Source organism: Scyliorhinus torazame, unplaced genomic scaffold (genome assembly GCF_047496885.1).
Source record: "Scyliorhinus torazame isolate Kashiwa2021f unplaced genomic scaffold, sScyTor2.1 scaffold_81, whole genome shotgun sequence".
In the NCBI taxonomy this organism is placed as follows: domain Eukaryota; kingdom Metazoa; phylum Chordata; class Chondrichthyes; order Carcharhiniformes; family Scyliorhinidae; genus Scyliorhinus; species Scyliorhinus torazame.
In genome coordinates this window covers 197026-216853 of record NW_027307808.1, presented here as the reverse complement: position 1 = coordinate 216853, position 19828 = coordinate 197026, and the positions used below count along the sequence as shown (strand labels likewise).

Sequence of the window (19828 nt, the reverse complement as noted above, 5' to 3'; positions counted from 1 at the left end):
AGGTCGAACTCAGTGGGCCTGGAGGTCTGGAGTGTATCTGCTTCAATGCACGGAGTACAACAAGTAAGACAGATAGCATACAAGCAAACCTCCCAGTCAGGATATTGGTGCCCCTCTAGTTCAGGTGTAACCTGCCCTTCTTGTAAGGCCTCGCCTTCCGTGGAAGACATCCCAGTGATCAAACAAATTGAAGCCCTCCCTTCTGCACTAGTTCTTTAGCCACGTGTTCATCTGCACTATATCGCTGTTGCTAGCCTTGCGAGTACATGGCACCTGGAGTATTCCTGAGATTACTACCCTAGAGGATTTGCTTTTTAATATTGTACCGAGCTGCGTAAATTGCAGTTACAGGACCTCGCTACTGCTTCTCCTATGTCATTGGTGCCAATGTGGGCAATGACCTCTGTCTGATTTCCTCCCGTTTGAAGATGCATTGTAGCCGCTCAGAGACATCCAGGACCTTGGCATCAGGGAGGCAAACTACCAACCTGGAGTCCTTTCGCGGCCACAGAAGCGCCTTTCAGACGGGCAGCAAAGTGGCTGCAGTCTTGAAGGGCCGAAGGGCCTGCTCTTGTGCTGTAATTTGCTTTGCTCTTCTTTTCCTTCATTGTGACGTGATGCATTTTAACAAAAGTGCTAGGGAGGGACTACAGGGAAATAATGTCTCCGGTCTGAAGAGTGCAGGGATACAGTGTCCGGACCTACATGTGGATAGGCATCTGAAGGTGGCCTTACACAACGCGACAGGGTCTAAGATACAGATGTGCTTCACAAAAAAGGACGTTCGTCCAAATTCAGGGGTTTTGATGAACATTTTTACAGGCACTGTGTCTGTATATGCACTCTAAGCACAGCTTCATTTCGGAGGGAGAGGCTGTCAGCAAGAGGAACACATCATGTGGAACACTAGCGAGGTACACTGCTGTCCCCTTTAGATTTTTAAACTAAACAGCTGTGTGGATCTGGCTTTGCTCAAGGCGACATTCATGGAAATAAGGCAGCATTAAGGAAAACAGTTTCCAATGATATCACCAGGAAGCAGACACGCCCGCTCGTGGGATTATAAAAGCAGCAACACTCCGCGATTAGATAGAGAGCAGATCTACACCAGCATTCTGACCGTAACTCTGACAGACCCCAGTGAAGATGCAGAAAGCGTTGTTCCTGGTGCTTGTACTTCTCGTGCTGACTCAGAGCAATCCTACTGGAGCGAAACCAGGTATTATGGAAGGAAGGAAGAATCTCTGAACGTTCTCCAACACTAAAGCCGCTGGGGTTCATGCAGATTAATTTTAAATCGATTGTATTTGCTTTGAATGCAATGGTTTGATAGGTTAAGAGATGTGGATTGTGAGATTCTAAAACAAACTGAAGAATTCAGGATAAACAATCTCCATTGGTAAATCTCTGATATTTTAGTCACTATCGGAGTGTTTCGCGGGGCTTGTTGGTTTTGTGAGCTGGACAACACGGATCAATAATGAAACCACAGGTTACTGAGCGGGGCACGTTGCTGGGTCATAGTGGGATCATTGATCCGGATAGCTAACTCTGTCATTGTCCTTATTGCAGAATTCAGTTACTGCTCCCGGTCACTGACACTGCTACAGATTGTGAGAGTGTGGACTGTGTGTGAAGACAGGATCAGCATCTCCATCAGCTATTTCTCCCCATTTAATTTTCACTGTACTTCGGTACAGGAGGTAGAGGGAGGTAGTGAGTTTGTACAGACTAGGAGGAGGGAGGGAGGGTGTTGATGTAGACCAGGAGGTAGAGGGACGGAGTGACTTTGTGCAGACCAGGAGGTTGAGGGTGTGAATTTGTAAAGACCAGGAGGTGGAGGGAGTGAGTTTGTACAGACCAGGAGCTGGAGGGTGTGAGTTTGTACAGACCAGGAGGTGGAGGGAGGGAGTTTGTGCAGACCAGGAGGTGGAGGGAGTGAGTTTGTACAGACCAGGAGCTGGAGGGTGTGAGTTTGTACAGACCAGGAGGTGGACGGAGTGAGTTTGTACAGACCAGGAGGTGGAGGGAGTCAGTTTGTGCAGACCAGGAGTTGGAGGGAGGGTTTCTACAGACCAGGAGGTGGAGGGAGGGAGTTTGTACTGACCAGGAGGTGGAGGTAGGGAGTTTGTACAGACCAGGAGGTGGAGGGAGGGAGTTTGTACAGACCAGGAGGTGGAGGGAGTGAATTTGTACAGACCAGGAGGTGGAGGGAGTGAGTTTGTACAGACCAGGAGGTGGAGGGAGATAGTTTGTACAGACCAGGAGGTGGAGGGAGTGAGTATGTGAAGACCAGGAGGAGGAGGGAGTGAGGGAGTTTGTACAGACCAGGAAGTGGAGGGAGTGAGTTTGTACAGACCAGGAGGTTGAGGGAGTGACTTTGTACAGACCAGGAGGTGGAGGGCGTGAGTTTGTACAGACCAGGAGGTGGAGGCAGTGAGTTTGTACAGACCAGGAGGTGGAGGGAGTACGTTTGTGTAGACCAGGAGTTGGAGGGAGGGAGGGAGTTTGTACAGACCAGGAGGTGTAGGGAGGGAGTTTGTCAAGACCAGGAGGTGGAGGGAGGGAAGGAGTTTGTACAGACCAGGAGGTGGAGGGAGTGAGCTTGTAAACGCCAGGAGGTGGAGGGAGCGAGTGTGTTTGTCCAGACCAGGAGGTGGAGGGAGGGAGTTTGTACGGACCAGGAGGTGGAGGGAGAGAGGGAGTTTGTACAGACCCAGAGGTGGAGGGAGGGAGTTTGTACAGATCAGGAGGTGGAGGGAGTGAGTTTGTACAGATCAGGATGTGGAGGGAGTGAGTTTGTACAGACCAGGAGGTGGAGGGAGTGAGTTTGTACAGACCAGGAGGTGGAGGGAGGGAGTTTGTACTGACCAGGAGGTGGAGGTAGGGAGTTTGTACAGACCAGGAGGTGGAGGGAGGGAGTTTTTACAGACCAGGAGGTGGAGGGAGTGAGTTTGTAAACACCAGGAGGTGGAGGGAGGGAGTTTGTACAGACCAGGAGGTGGAAGAGGGAGGGAGTTTGTACAGACAAGGAGGTGGAGGGAGGGAGTTTGTACAGACCAGAGGGTGGAGGGAGTGCGTTTGTACAGACCAGGATGTGGAGGGAGTGAGTTTGTACAGAGCAGGAGGTGGAGGGAGGGAGTTTGTACAGACCAGAGGGTGGAGGGAGTGCGTTTGTACAGACCAGGATGTGGAGGGAGTGAGTTTGTACAGACCAGGAGGTGGAGGGTGTGAGTTTGTGCTGACCAGGAGGTGGAGGGAGGGGGATTGTGCAGACCAGGAGGTGGAGTGAGTGAGTCCGTACAGACCAGGAAGTGGAGGGCTGGAGTCTATTTGTACAGACCAGGAGGTGGAGGGAGGGCGTGATTTTTTATAGACCAGGAGTTGGACGGTGTGCGTTTGTACAGAGCAGGATTTGGAGGGAGGGCCTGTGTTTGTCCAGACCAGGAGGTGGAGGGAATGTGTTTGTACAGACCTGGAGGTGGAGGGAGGGAGGGAGTTTGTACAGACCAGGAGGTGGATGGAGGAAGTGAGTTTGTACAGACCAGGAGGTGGTGGGAGGGAGTGAGCTTGTACAGATGAGGAGGAGGGGGGAGTGAGATTGTACAGACCAGGAGGTGGAGGGAGTGAGTTTGTACAGACCAGGAGGTGGTGGGAGGGAGTTTGTACAGACCAGGAGGTGGAGGGTGTGAGTTTGTGCAGACCAGGATGTGGAGTGAGTGAGTTTGTGCAGACCAGGAGGTGGACGGAGTGAGTTTGTACAGACCAGGATGTGGAGGGAGTGAGTTTGTGCAGACCAGGAAGTGGAGGGAGGGAGTCTATTTGTACAGACCAGGAAGTGGAGGGAGTGAGTGAGTTTGTACAGACAAGGAGTTGGAGGGTGTGCGTTTTTACAGAGCAGGATGTGGTGGATGGGCATTTGTTTGTCCAGACAAGGAGGTGGAGGGAATGTGTTTGTACAGACCAGGAGGTGGATGGAGGAAGTGAGTTTGTACAGATCAGGAGGTGGAGGGCGTGAGTTTGTACAGACGAGGAGGAGAGGGAGTGAGATTGTACAGACCAGGAGGTGGCGGGAGGGAGTTTGTACAGACCAGGATGTGGAGGGTGTGAGTTTGTACAGACCAGGAGGTGGAGTGAGTTAGTTTGTACAGACGAGGTTGTGGAGGGAGTGAGTTTGTACAGACAGGAGGTGGAGGGTGTGAGTTTGTACAGACCAGGATGTGGAGGGAGGGAGTTTGTACAGATCAGGCGGTGGATGGAGAAAGTGAGTTTGTACAGACCAGGAGGTGGAGGGCGTGAGTTTGTGCAGACCAGGAGGTGGAGGGAGTGAGTTTGTACAGACCAGGAGGTGGAGGGAGGTAGTTTGTACAGACCAGGAGATGGAGTGAGTGAGTTTGTACAGACCAGGAAGTGGAGGGAGGGAGTCTATTTGTACAGACCAGGAAGTGGAGGGAGTGAGTGAGTTTGTACAGACCAGGAGTTGGAGGGTGTGCGTTTTTACAGAGCAGGATGTGGAGGATGGGCATGTGTTTGTCCGGAACAGGAGGTGGAGGGAATGTGTTTGTACAGACCTGGAGGTGGTGGGAGGGAGAGAGTTTGTACAGACCAGGCGGTGGATGGAGGAAGTGAGTTTGTGCAGACCAGGAGGTGAAGGGCGTGAGTTTGTACAGACCAGGAGGTGGGGCGAGGGAGTTTGTACAGACCAGCAGGTGGAGGGAGGTAGTTTGTACAGACCAGGAGATGGAGTGAGTGAGTTTGTACAGACCAGGAAGTGGAGGGAGATTGTCTATTTGTACAGACCAGGAAGTGGGGGGAGTGAGTGAGTTTGTACAGACCAGGAGTTGGAGGGTGTCATGATATTCAAACACACACATCATGATAGACACACCAACAGACAAATCAGAACACACAACACCACAACCAATGACAGAAAGATATAAAAGCACAGACACGACCCCCGGTGGTCAGTATTAGCTGCAGAGGAGAACCAGGACACATCTGTTACCAAACACACTCAGGGAGACAGCACGTGCAGAGTATCCAGAACGAACTGTATTATAAGAGTTATAATAAAATAGAGTTGTACCACATACAACTGTGTTGGCTCATCTGTGCACCAGAGCACCCAACACCACAGAGGGTGTGCGTTTTTACAGAGCAGGATGTGGAGGACGGGCATGTGTTTGTCCGGAACAGGAGGTGGAGGGAATGTGTTTGTACAGACCAGGAGGTGGTGGGAGGGAGAGAGTTTGTACAGACCAGGCGGTGGATGGAGGAAGTGAGTTTGTGCAGACCAGGAGGTGAAGGGCGTGAGTTTGTACAGACCAGGAGGTTGGGCGAGGGAGTTTGTACAGACCAGGAGGTGGAGGGAGTGAGTTTGTACAGAACGGGAGGGTGAGGGAGGGAATTTGCACTGAACAGGAGGTGGAGGCAGTGGGTTTGTACAGACCAGGAAGTGGAAGGGTGTGAGTTTGTGCAGACCAGGAGGTGGAGGGAGTGAGTTTGTGCAGACCAGGAGGTGGTGGGTGTGAGTTTGTACAGACCAGGAGGTGGAGGGAGTGAGTTTGTACAGACCAGGAGGTGGAGGGAGTGAGTTTGTGCAGACCAGGAGGTGGAGGGAGTGAGTTTGTACAGACCAGCAAGTGGAGGGAGGGAGGGAGTTTGTACAGACCAGGAGGTGGCGGGTGTGAGTTTGTGCAGACCAGGAGGTGGCGGGTGTGAGTTTGTACACACCAGCAAGTGGAGGGAGGGAGGGAGTTTGTACAGACCAGGAGGTGGAGGGAGTGAGTTTGTACATACCAGGAGGTGGAGGGAGTGAGTTTGTACAGGCCAGGAGGTGGAGGGAGTGAATTTGTACAGACCAGGAGGTGGAGGGAGGGAGTTTGTACAGACCAGGAGGTGGAGGGAGGGAGGTAGTTTGTACACACCAGCAGGTGGAGGGAGGGAGTGAGTTTGTACAGACCAGGAGATGGAGGGAGGGAGTGAATTTGTACAGACCCGGAGGTGGAGGGAGGGAGTTTGTACAGACCAGGAGGTGGAGGGAGGTAGTTTGTACACACCAGCAGGTGGAGGGAGGGAGGGAGTTTGTACAGACCAGGAGATGGAAGGAGGGAGTGAATTTGTACAGACCAGGAGGTGGAGGGAGGGAGTGAGTTTGTACAGACCAGGAGGTGGAGGGCGGGAGTTTGTACAGACCAGCAGGTGGAGGGAGGGAGGGAGTTTGTACAGACCAGGAGGTGGAGGGCGGGAGTTTGTGCAGACCAGCAGGTGGAGGGCGGGAGGGAGTTTGTACAGACCAGGAGGTGGAGGGAGTGTGTTTGTACAGACCAGGAGGTGGAGGGAGTGTGTTTGTACAGACCAGCAGGTGGAGGGAGGGAGGGAGTGAGTTTGTACAGACCAGCAGGTGGAGGGAGGGAGGGAGTTTGTACAGACCAGGAGGTGGAGGGAGTGTGTTTGTACAGACCAGGAGGTGGAGGGAGTGTGTTTGTACAGACCAGCAGGTGGAGGGAGGGAATGAGTTTGTTCCGACCAGGAGGTGGGGAGACGGAGTGGGTTTATACAAGTCTGGGAGTGGGAGGCTGTAAACTGTGGAATATTATTATATACAACAAACCTAATGTTGCTGCTTTGTGCCGAGTGTGTCCCTGTCAGGCTGAGAGATTCTGCTTTCTGTTTTCTCATTGTTCTCCATCAGGCTGATCAACCCGTAATTAATTCCTTCATCATGTTTTCTTTTACTCTTAGACGGTTATAAATCAAAAACTCCGATGTTGGAGGCCAGAATCAGTGATCCGTCAGTCACTGAGAAGATTGCACGTGACTTTCTCCCTTCCCAAAACGATGATGGGTCAAATTCGGATTGAAGGTAAAGATGAATGATCCAGTGAGGGGCTCCCATCAACCCGGGATCTCCATGTTCTCTCTGAATGGAAGCTTCTTTCCTGGACAACAGGCTAATTTATTACTTCACTCCTCTAACACCTGACCTTGTATTCCTGCTGTCTGGATAATGGCCTGTAATCAGAAATAAAACTTACTGCATTGGTCACTGCTTCCTGTCTTGTTAACCCTCAGGATCAGGCTGTCTGTAGCGAAGGTGTCCGGTTTGAATTGAGGCTGGGAACAGATGTGTACATTCCAGATAAAGGGGAGGGGAGGTCGATGCAAATGGTCTGAGATAAGATAGGGGGCCACAATATCAGCTCTCTGACCACTTACATGTGAGGATGTCTCAAGTACTGGGCTATGGAGAACGAGCTGGGGGTCTGGAAGTGATAGAAGGTAACCATGGAAATGGTTCTGGAGCTCGGCAATTGATTCAGAAAATAGGGGAGGGATTTAGTGGGTGAGTAAGAGGATGGTGAAGTGATTCAGAGGATGGTGCAGGAGATCAGAGTGTGGAGGAAATGTTCAGTGGGTGCTGAGGTTTGCTTTCATTTTTCAGGGCACCCCGGATGTTTTCAGAACACCACAAAAGTTTTCCCGGAACCGTTAACGGTTTCTCGGCGCCGCGAACTGCATTGAGGCGCCATGGAGGGGTTCAAGGCACGGTGAAGTGTTTCTGAACGCCATGGAGTGTTTCAGAACACAGTTACGGGTTTCTAGGTGCCATGGAACTGTTCGGAACACCGTGAAGCGTCTCCAGGCGCCATGGAGGGGTTCAGGCACCTTGCAAGGTTTCTAGTCGCCATGGAGGGGGTCTGGGCACCGTGAAGGTTGTCTCGGCGGCATGGAGGGGTTCAGGCACCTTGCAAGGTTTCTAGGCGCCATGGAGGGGTTCACGGATGAAGGGTCTCTAGTCGCCATGGAGGGGTTCACGGATGAAGGGTCTCTAGTCGCCATGGAGGGGTTCACGGATGAAGGGTCTCTAGTCGCCATGGAGGGGTTCACGGATGAAGGGTCTCTAGTCGCCATGGAGGGGTTCACGGATGAAGGGTCTCTAGTCGCCATGGAGGGGTTCACGGATGAAGGGTCTCTAGTCGCCATGGAGGGGTTCCGGACACGGTGCGGGGTTGGCGGTTACCGGAAAGGATATTAGAGGACTGTGAAAGATTTTAGCGCAAGGAATGAAATTCCTGCTGGAGGGGAAGGAGTTTTCTGCGTCACAGATGGATTGATCTTGCTACAAGATATTTGAACGGTCGGAGGGAGAAGAATAGTGAGGGGAATTTCCAGTGAGTGCAGATGGTGCTGGGAAACGTTTCAGTGGATAGGAAAGCGGTGGTGACGGGGGTCAAGGGAACTTAAATAATTTCAATGGGTGGGGAGGGAATGAGCGGCTAAGGAAGATTTTCAGTGTGTTTAGAAAGGATTCGGAGAGATGGGAATGACTGTCACTGGGTGCGGAAGGCAAAGAGAGGATGGGGAGGAGATTCGGTAAGCGACAAAAGGTATCAGGAATAGATGTAGAGGGGAGGCGGTGGCGTAGTGGTATTTCCATTGGACGAGTTAACCAAAGACTCAGAGACCCTAAGCACTGCTCTGGGGACGCAGGTTCAAGTCCCACCATGGCAGATGGTGACATTTGAATTCACTGAAAGTTTGATGGTGACCATGAAACAATTGTCGTAAAAACCCATCTGGTTCACAAATGTCCTTTCGGGAGGAAATCTGCCGCCTTTACCTGGTCCGGCCGACATGTGACGTCAGACCCACAGCTATGTTGTTGACTCTTAACAATCCATTTCGGATTGGCAGAAAATTCTGGCACAGACTGCGACGCCCACATCCCATGAACGAATTTTTAAAAGGTCCTTTGAATGAGTGTCCGACATGAAGCTAACATTAGAAACATATCCTTTTAAAAAATAGTTTATTTAACCTGTGTCCTGAATTTAACAGAGACTATTTAAGCCGTGTACAATATTAAATACAAACTACTTAAACAATGTGAGGTCATTAGAACATTTTCGTACATTAAATAGACCAATTAAACCGTTTCCAACAGAAAACCGCGTTGATTTAAATACCGTTCTGCATTCAAAAGAGAGTATTGAAAAAGTGTCCTCCTTTCAACAGAGAGAACTAAAATAGTGCCCTGGACCTACATTAAACGTAGAACATTTAAATAGTGACCTCCAGTCAACACAGATTATTTAAAAAGGTTCCTACGTTAAAGAGCCGATTTAAATAGTACTCTCCACGCAAAAATGGCCATTGAAACAGTTTCTTGTATTAAACAGAGACCATTTGAACAGTATACACACAAAAATCAAAGATAATTAAAACAATGTCCAACATTAAACAGGGACCATTAAAACATTATACACAAGAAAACAGCTATTAAGGCAGAGAAAGAGCAGGAAGGCAATGCAGGTGTCCCCTGTGGTCATCTCCCTCCAAAACAGGGTATCAGAGCGGGGCTTGATCTCCCAACTAGGGGAGGGGAAGCCTTCCAGCCCGTCAATCTCGCCTCCGAGCCATCGACTAGGTGAAAGACGTCCCGTTTCCGACCCCCCGTATACAACGCCAGGTGAGTCGGTGGCCAAGGCTCCAGATCGCTACCAAGACCCCCTGACATGGCGTTAAAGAGGGGATCAGGGATCTGACAAGTTTAGAGCAAAACCAGAAGGCATGATACCCCGCACCTCAAAACTAACATATGCACATATCCCCCACCCCTGAGGAAAATACCACTCATCCTTGCCCTGGTCAAGGCCGCCCTGTGCACCATCTTCAACCGGATCAAGATGAGCTGAGTGCAGGGGAAGAACATAAGAACTAGGAACAGGAGTAGGCCATCTGGCCCCTCGAGCCTGCTCCGACATTTAATGAGATCATGGCTGATCTTTGTGGACTCAGCTCCACTCTCCGGCCCGTACACCATATCCCCGAATCCCTTTATTCTTTAGAACACCAGACGCTGCGACAACGAATGAACGGACATCGCGCAACAATTACCAGGCAGGGATGTTCCCTTCCAGTCGGGGAACACTTCAGCAGTCAAGGGCATTCAGCCTCTGATCTCCGGGTAAGCGTTCTCTAAGGCGGCCTTCAGGACCCGCGACAACGCAGAATCGCCGAGCAGAAACTTATAGCCAAGTTCCGCACACATGAGTGCGGCCTCAACCGGGACCTGGGATTCATGTCGCATTACATTCATCCCCCACCATCTGGCCTGCGAAATCCTACCAACTGTCCTGGCTTGATTTCATAGAATTTCATAGATTTCATAGAATTTACAGTGCAGAAGGAGGCCATTCGGCCCATCGAGTCTGCACCGGCTCTTGGAAAGAGCACCCTACCCAAGGTCAACACCTCCATCTCATCCCCATAACCCAGTAACCCCACTCAACACTATGGGCAATTTTGGATACTAAGGGCAATTTATCATGGGCAATCCACCTAACCTGCACATCTTTGGACTGTGGGAGGAAACCGGAGCACCCGGAGGAAACCCACGCAGACACGGGGAGAACGTGGAGACTCCGCACAGACAGTGACCCAAGCCGGGAATCGAACCTGGGACCCTGGAGCTGTGAAGCAATTGGGCTAACCACCATGCTACCGTGCTGCCCTAATTGATACAATTCACACCTCTTTAACCTGGGGTTACCCCATCTCTGGATCTGTAAAGATTTAATCACCTGCTAATGCTCGCATTCCTAGCATTGTTTGGCATCTTTGAATCTGTCTATATGTGTGTTTCTGGAACAGACCTCTTCATTCACCTGAGGAAGGAGCAGCGCTCCGAAAGCTAGTGACATCGAAACAAACCTGTTGGACTTTAACCTGGTGCTGTAAGACTTCATACTATGAAAATAGGAGACACAGTTACATTGTGTGGGCAATGTAAATACACAAGATTTTTAACTTGGAGACACAGCCACAGCACGGGTCATTAAGTGAAGCTTGTTGGGAAATAGTCGAAACAGTTACAGACTGTGGCTATATTTCCAAGTCAGGGTGGTGAGTGACTTGGAGGGAAATCACCCGGTAGTGGGGTTCCTAGATATCTGAATTTTGCCCAGACCCTGCTCCTGTTTCAATAATATGTCTCCACGTATCGCTGGCATTTTGAACTCTTCCTCTCTTGTAAATACTGAAACACAGTCATTAAAAAGCACGTTTGTCATTTCCTTATTTTAATTGACAAATGCACCATCAACTGTTAACAAGGGACGACCTTCCATGTGACCACTCGCATTTTCATAATTAATTGCAAAAGCTCCCTGTGATGATTTTCGTATTGCGAGTTTATTTTCATGCTCCATTTATTTGTATTTTACTCTTGCTTTGTCACCATTTACAACTGTGACAATCTTGCATTCATGATTCTGTCATGGCTGCCATCTTGTAACCCGCAAGCTAGATTTTGTGGCTGGAGTCATTTAATCTATTATTTATACTCAGGATATGTACAAACAAGATTAATAATGCCGGAAGCTAGACACAGTCTTTCTGCTCTAATTTTGTTTGTTAACTATTGCTATTTCAGTCACTTATCCACGTTTTTGTACAGACACTAACCCGGGTACTGGAAGATACAGTCTCGAAATAATTGGCAGCAACTGACGTCTGTAAAAAGGGGCATATTATTTATTTCAGAGGTTTTGGGATGTTCTGAATTCTCTACCCCAGAACGCTGTGAATTTTCAGCTGCAGAGGATATTATCTTTAAAAGGCTGTCCCTCGCTCTCTGTGTGTGTCCCTCGCTCTCTGTGTGTCTCAGAGACACACAGAGAGCGAGGGACACACAGGGGGCGAGGGACACACAGGGGGCGAGGGACACACAGAGAGCGAGGGACACACAGAGAGCGAGGGACACACAGGGGGCGAGGGACACACAGAGAGCGAGGGACACACAGAGAGCGAGGGACACACAGAGAGCGAGGGACACACAGAGAGCGAGGGACGCACAGAGAGCGAGGCAGATAGTGAGCAAGGGACACACAGAGAGCGAGGGACACACAGAGAGCGAGGGACACAGAGAGCGAGGGGTGCACAGAGAGCGAGGGACACACAGAGAACGAGGAACACACAGAGAACGAGGGACACACAGAGAGCGAGGGACACACAGAGTGCGAGGGACACACAGAGAGCAAGGGAGACACAGAGAGCGACGGACACGCAGAGAGCGAGGGACACACACAGAGCGAGGAACACACACACAGAGCGAGGGACACACACAGAGAGCGAGGGACACACACAGTGCAAGGGACACACACAGAGAGCGAGGGACACACAGAGAGCGAGAGACACACAGAGAGTGAGGGACACACAGAGAGCGAGGGACACACAGAGAGCGAGGAACACACACAGAGAGCGAGGGACACACACAGAGAGCGAGGGACACACAGAGAGCGAGGGACACACAGAGAGCGAGGAACACACACAGATAGCGAGGGTAACACAGAGAGCGAGCGACACACAGAGAGCGAGGGAAACACAGAGTGCGAGGGACACACAGAGCGAGCGACACACAGAGAGCGAGGGACACACAGAGAGCTAGGGACACACAGAGAGCGAGGGACACACAGAGAGCGAGGGACACACAGAGAGCGAGGGTAACACAGAGAGCGAGCGACACACAGAGAGCGAGGGAAACACAGAGTGCGAGGGACACACAGAGCGAGCGACACACAGAGAGCGAGGGACACACAGAGAGCTAGGGACACACAGAGAGCAAGGGACACACAGAGAGCAAAGGACACACACAGAGCGTGGGACACACAGAGATCGAGGGAAGCACAGAGAGAGTGATGCACAGAGCGAGGAACGCAGAACGAGGGACAAAGAGAGCAAGGGACACATAGAGCGAGTCACACAGAGAGCGAGGGACACACAGAGAGCGAGGGACACACACAGAGCGAGGGACACACACAGAGAACGAGGGACACACACAGAGAACGAGGGTCACACACAGAGAATGAGGGACACATAGAGAGCGAGGGACACACACAGAGAGAGAGCGACACACACAGAGAGCAAGGGACACACAGAGAGTTGGGACACACAGAGAGCGAGGCGCACACAGAGAGCGAGGGACACACAGAGAGCTGGGACACACAGAGAGCGAGGGACACACAGAGAGCGAGGGACACACAGAGAGCGAGGGACACACAGAGATCGAGGGACACACAGAGAGCGAAGGACACACAGAGAGCGAGGGACGCACAGAGAGCGAGGGACACACAGAGGTCGAGGAACACAGAGAGCGAGGGGTGTACAGAGAGCGAGGGACACACACAGAGAGCGAGGGACGCACAGAGAGCTCGGGACACACAGAGAGCGAGGGCACAGAGAGCGAGGGGTGCACAGAGAGCGAGGGACACACACAGAGAGCGAGGGAGACACACAGAGAGCGAGTGACACACAGAGAGCGAGGGACACAAAGAGAGTGAGAGGCACACAGAGAGTGAGAGGCACACAGAGAGCGAGGGACACACAGAGAGCGAGGGACACACAGAGAGCGAGGGACACACACAGAGAGCGAGGGACACACACAGAGAGCGAGGGACACACAGAGAGCGAGGGACACACAGAGAGCGAGGGACACACAGAGAGCGAGGGACACACATAGACCGAGGGACACACAGAGCGAGGGGCACCCTTAGAGCGAGGGACACAGAGAGCGAGGGACACACACAGAGCGAGGGACACACAGAGAGCTGGGACACACATAGAGCGAGGGACACACACAGAGAGCGAGGGACACACATAGAGCGAGGGACACACAGTGCGAGGGGCACACAGAGATCGAGGGACACACAGAGAGCGGGTGGGACACAGACAGCGAGGGGCGCACAGAGAGTGAGGGACATACTGAGAGCGAGGGACACAGAGAGCGAGGGTCACACAGAGAGCGAGGGACGTACAGAGAGCGGGGGACACAGAGAGCGAGGGACACAGAGAGCGCGGGACGCACAGAGAGCGAGGGACGCACAGAGCGAGGGTCACAGAGAGCGAGGGACACAGTGAGCGAGGGACACACAGAGAGCGAGAGACACACAGAGAGCGAGGGACACACAGAGAGCGAGAGACACACAGAGAGCGAGAGACACACAGAGAGCGAGGGACACACAGAGAGCGAGGGACACACAGAGAGCGAGGGACACACAGAGTGAGGGACACACAGAGAGCGAGGGACACACAGAGAGCGAGGGACACACAGAGAGCGAGGGACACACACAGAGAGCGAGGGACACACAGAGAGCGAGGGACACACATAGAGATCGAGGGACACACACAGAGCGAGGGACACACAGACAGAGCGACGGACACACACAGAGCGAGGGACACACACACAGAGCGAGGGACACACAGAGAGCGAGGGACACACACAGAGAGCGAGGGACACACACAGAGAGCGAGGGACACACACAGAGCTAAGGACACATAGGGAACGAGGGACACACAGAGAGCGAGAGACACACAGAGAGCGAGGGACACACAGAGAGCGAGGGACACACACAGAGCGAGGGACACACACAGAGAGCGAGGGAAACACAGAGAGCGAGGGACACACAGAGAGTTGGGACACACACAGAGCGAGGGACACACAGAGAGCGAGGGACACACAGAGAGCGAGGGGCACACAGAGAGCGAGGGACACACAGAGAGCGAGGGACACACAGAGAGCGAGGGACACACACAGAAAGCGAGGGACACACACAGAGAGCGAGGGACACACAGAGAGTGAGGGACACACAGAGAGCGAGGGACACACAGAGAGCAACGGACACACAGAGAGCGAGGGACACACAGAGAGCGAGGGACACAAAGAGAGCGAGGAACACACAGAGAGCGAGGGACACACAGAGAGCGAGGGCCACGCACAGAGAGCGAGGGACACGCAGAGAGCAAGGGCACGGAAAACGAGGGGTGCACAGAGAGCGAGGGACACACAGAGAGCGAGGGACACACAGAGAGCGAGGAACACACACAGAGAGCGAGGGTCACACAGAGAGCGAGCGACACACAGAGAGTGAGGGACACACAGAGAGCGAGGGACACACAGAGAGCGAGGGACACACAGAGAGCGAGGAACACACACAGAGAGCGAGGGACACACACAGAAAGCGAGGGACACACACAGAGAGCGAGGAACACACAGAGAGCGAGGGACACACACAGGGAGCGAGGGACACACACAGAGAGCGAGGGACTCACACAGAGAGCGAGGGACACACACAGAGAGCGAGAGACACACACAGAGAGCGAGGGACACACAGAGAGCGAGGGATACACAGAGAGCGAGGGACACACAGAGAGCGAGGGACACACAGAGAGCGAGGGACACACATAGAGAGCGAGGGACACACACAGAGCGAGGGACACACACAGAGCGAGGGACACACACAGAGAGCGAGGGACACACAGAGAGCGAGGGACACACACAGAGAGCGAGGGACACACACAGAGCTAGGGACACATAGAGAACGAGGGACACACAGAGAGCGAGGGACACACAGAGAGCGAGAGACACACAGAGAGCGAGGCACACAAAGAGAGCGAGGGACACACACAGAGCGAGGGACACACACAGAGAGCGAGGGACACACAGAGAGCGAGGGACACACAGAGAGTTGGGACACACACAGAGCGAGGGACACACAGAGAGCGAGGGACACACAGAGAGCGAGGGGCACACAGAGAGCGAGGGACACACAGAGAGCTGGGACACACAGAGAGCGAGGGACACACAGAGAGTGAGGGACACACAGAGAGCGAGGGACACACAGAGAGCGAGGGACACACAGAGAGCGAGGGACACACAGAGAGCAAGGGCACAGAAAACGAGGGGTGCACAGTGAGCGAGGGACACACAGAGAGCGAGGGACACACAGAGGTCGAGGGACACACAGAGAGCGAGGGACACACAGAGAGCGAGGGACACACAGAGAGCGAGGGACGCACAGAGAGCGAGGCACATAGCGAGCAAGGGACACACAGAGAGCGAGGGACACACAGAGAGCGAGGGACACACAGAGCGAGTGGTGCACAGAGAGCGAGGGACACACAGAGAACGGAGAACACACAGAGAACGAGGGACACACAGAGAGCGAGGGACGCACAGAGAGCGAGGAACACACAGAGAGCGAGGGACACACAGAGAGATTGGGACGCACAGAGAGCGAGGGACACACAGAGCGAGGGGCACCCAGAGAGCGAGGGACACAGAGAGCGAGGGACACACAGAGAGCGAGGAACACACACAGAGAGCGAGGGACACACAGAGAGCGAGGGACACACAGAGAGCGAGCGACACACACAGAGAGCGAGGGACACACACAGAGAGCGAGGAACACACACAGAGAGCGAGGGACTCACACAGAGAGCGAGGGACACACACACAGAGCGAGAGACACACACAGAGAGCGAGGGACACACAGAGAGCGAGGGACACACAGAGAGCGAGGGACACACAGAGAGCGAGGGACACACACAGAGAGCGAGGAACACACACAGAGAGCGAGGGACTCACACAGAGAGCGAGGGACACACACACAGAGCGAGAGACACACACAGAGAGCGAGGGACACACAGAGAGCGAGGGACACACAGAGAGCGAGGGACACACAGAGAGCGAGGGACACACATAGAGTGCGAGGTACACACACAGAGCGAGGGTCACACACAGAGCGAGGGACACACACACAGAGCGAGGGACACACAGAGAGCGAGGGACACACACAGAGAGCGAGGGACACACACAGAGAGCGAGGGACACACACAGAGCTAAGGACACATAGAGAACGAGGGACACACAGAGAGCGAGAGACACACAGAGAGCGAGGGACACACAGAGAGCGAGGGACACACACAGAGCGAGGGACACACTCAGAGAGCGAGGGACACACAGAGAGCGAGGGACACACAGAGAGTTGGGACACACACAGAGCGAGGAACACACTGAGAGCGAGGGACACACAGAGAGCGAGGGGCACACAGAGAGCGAGGGACAAACAGAGAGCGAGGGACACACACAGAAAGCGAGGGACACACACAGAGAGCGAGGGACACACAGAGAGTGAGGGACACACAGAGAGCGAGGGACACACAGAGAGCAACGGACACACAGAGAGCGAGGGACACACAGAGAGCGAGGGACGCAAAGAGAGCGAGGAACACACAGAGAGCGAGGGACACACTGAGAGCGAGGGCCACGCACAGAGAGCGAGGGACACGCAGAGAGCAAGGGCACAGAAAACGAGGGGTGCACAGAGAGCGAGGGACACACAGAGAGCGAGGGACACACACAGAGCGAGGGACACACACAGAGAGCGAGCGACACACAGAGAGCGAGGGACACACAGAGTGCGAGGGACACACAGAGAGCGAGGGACACACAGAGAGCGAGGGACGTACAGAGAGCGAGGGACACACAGAGAGCGAAGGACACAGAGAGCGAGGGGGGCACAGAGATCGAGACACACACACACAGAGCGAGGGACACACAGAGTGCGAGGAACACACAGAGAGCGAGGGACTCACAGAGAGCAAGGGACACACAGAGAGCGAGGGACACACAGAGAGCGAGGGATGCACAGAGAGCGAGGGACACACAGAGAGCGAGGGACACACAGAGAGCGAATTTCACAGAGAGCGAGGGGTGCACAGAGAGCGAGGAACACACACAGAGAGCGAGGGACACACACAGAGAGCGAGGGGCACACAGAGAGTGAGGGACACACGGAGAGTGAGGTACACAAAGAGAGCGAAGAACACACAGAGAGCGAGGGACACACAGAGAGCGAGGGAGACACAGAGAGCGAGGGACACACAGAGAGCGAGGGACACAGAGAGCAAGGGACACACAGAGAGCGAGGGACGCACAGAGAGCGAGGAACACACAGAGAGCTAGGGACTCACACAGAGAGCGAGGGACACACACAGAGAGCGAGAGACACACACAGAGAGCGAGGGACACACAGAGAGCGAGGGATACACAGAGAGCGAGGGACACACAGAGAGCGAGGGACACACAGAGAGCGAGGGACACACATAGAGAGCGAGGGACACACACAGAGCGAGGGACACACACAGAGCGAGGGACACACACAGAGAGCGAGGGACACACAGAGAGCGAGGGACACACACAGAGAGCGAGGGACACACACAGAGCTAGGGACACATAGAGAACGAGGGACACACAGAGAGCGAGGGACACACAGAGAGCGAGAGACACACAGAGAGCGAGGCACACAAAGAGAGCGAGGGACACACACAGAGCGAGGGACACACACAGAGAGCGAGGGACACACAGAGAGCGAGGGACACACAGAGAGTTGGGACACACACAGAGCGAGGGACACACAGAGAGCGAGGGACACACAGAGAGCGAGGGGCACACAGAGAGCGAGGGACACACAGAGAGCTGGGACACACAGAGAGCGAGGGACACACAGAGAGTGAGGGACACACAGAGAGCGAGGGACACACAGAGAGCGAGGGACACACAGAGAGCGAGGGACACACAGAGAGCAAGGGCACAGAAAACGAGGGGTGCACAGTGAGCGAGGGACACACAGAGAGCGAGGGACACACAGAGGTCGAGGGACACACAGAGAGCGAGGGACACACAGAGAGCGAGGGACACACAGAGAGCGAGGGACGCACAGAGAGCGAGGCACATAGCGAGCAAGGGACACACAGAGAGCGAGGGACACACAGAGAGCGAGGGACACACAGAGCGAGTGGTGCACAGAGAGCGAGGGACACACAGAGAACGGAGAACACACAGAGAACGAGGGACACACAGAGAGCGAGGGACACACAGAGAGCGAGGAACACACAGAGAGCGAGGGACACACAGAGAGATTGGGACGCACAGAGAGCGAGGGACACACAGAGCGAGGGGCACCCAGAGAGCGAGGGACACAGAGAGCGAGGGACACACAGAGAGCGAGGAACACACACAGAGAGCGAGGGACACACACAGAGAGCAAGGGACACACACAGAGAGCGAGGAACACACACACAGAGCGAGGGACTCACACAGAGAGCGAGGGACACACACACAGAGCGAGAGACACACACAGAGAGCGAGGGACACACAGAGAGCGAGGGACACACAGAGAGCGAGGGACACACAGAGAGCGAGGGACACACATAGAGTGCGAGGTACACACACAGAGCGAGGGTCACACACAGAGCGAGGGACACACACACAGAGCGAGGGACACACAGAGAGCGAGGGACACACACAGAGAGCGAGGGACACACACAGAGAGCGAGGGACACACACAGAGCTAAGGACACATAGAGAATGAGGGACACACAGAGAGCGAGAGACACACAGAGAGCGAGGGACACACAGAGAGCGAGGGACACACACAGAGCGAGGGACACACTCAGAGAGCGAGGGACACACAGAGAGCGAGGGACACACAGAGAGTTGGGACACACACAGAGCGAGGAACACACTGAGAGCGAGGGACACACAGAGAGCGAGGGGCACACAGAGAGCGAGGGACACACAGAGAGCGAGGGACACACACAGAAAGCGAGGGACACACACAGAGAGCGAGGGACACACAGAGAGTGAGGGACACACAGAGAGCGAGGGACACACAGAGAGCAACGGACACACAGAGAGCGAGGGACACACAGAGAGCGAGGGACGCAAAGAGAGCGAGGAACACACAGAGAGCGAGGGACACACTGAGAGCGAGGGCCACGCACAGAGAGCGAGGGACACGCAGAGAGCAAGGGCACAGAAAACGAGGGGTGCACAGAGAGCGAGGGACACACAGAGAGCGAGGGACACACACAGAGCGAGGGACACACACAGAGAGCGAGCGACACACAGAGAGCGAGGGACACACAGAGTGCGAGGGACACACAGAGAGCGAGGGACACACAGAGAGCGAGGGACGTACAGAGA

The 19828-nt window shown here is 54.0% G+C and overlaps 1 long non-coding RNA gene across 1 annotated transcript; it reads left to right on the top strand.

Annotated features, from left to right (window-relative positions):
- Positions 1-724: 724 nt before the first annotated feature.
- On the top strand, positions 725-7046 carry LOC140405569 (uncharacterized). Its single transcript, XR_011938657.1, has 2 exons — positions 725-1219; positions 6745-7046. It is a non-coding gene; the product is annotated as an uncharacterized lncRNA (long non-coding RNA).
- Positions 7047-19828: the final 12782 nt, after the last annotated feature.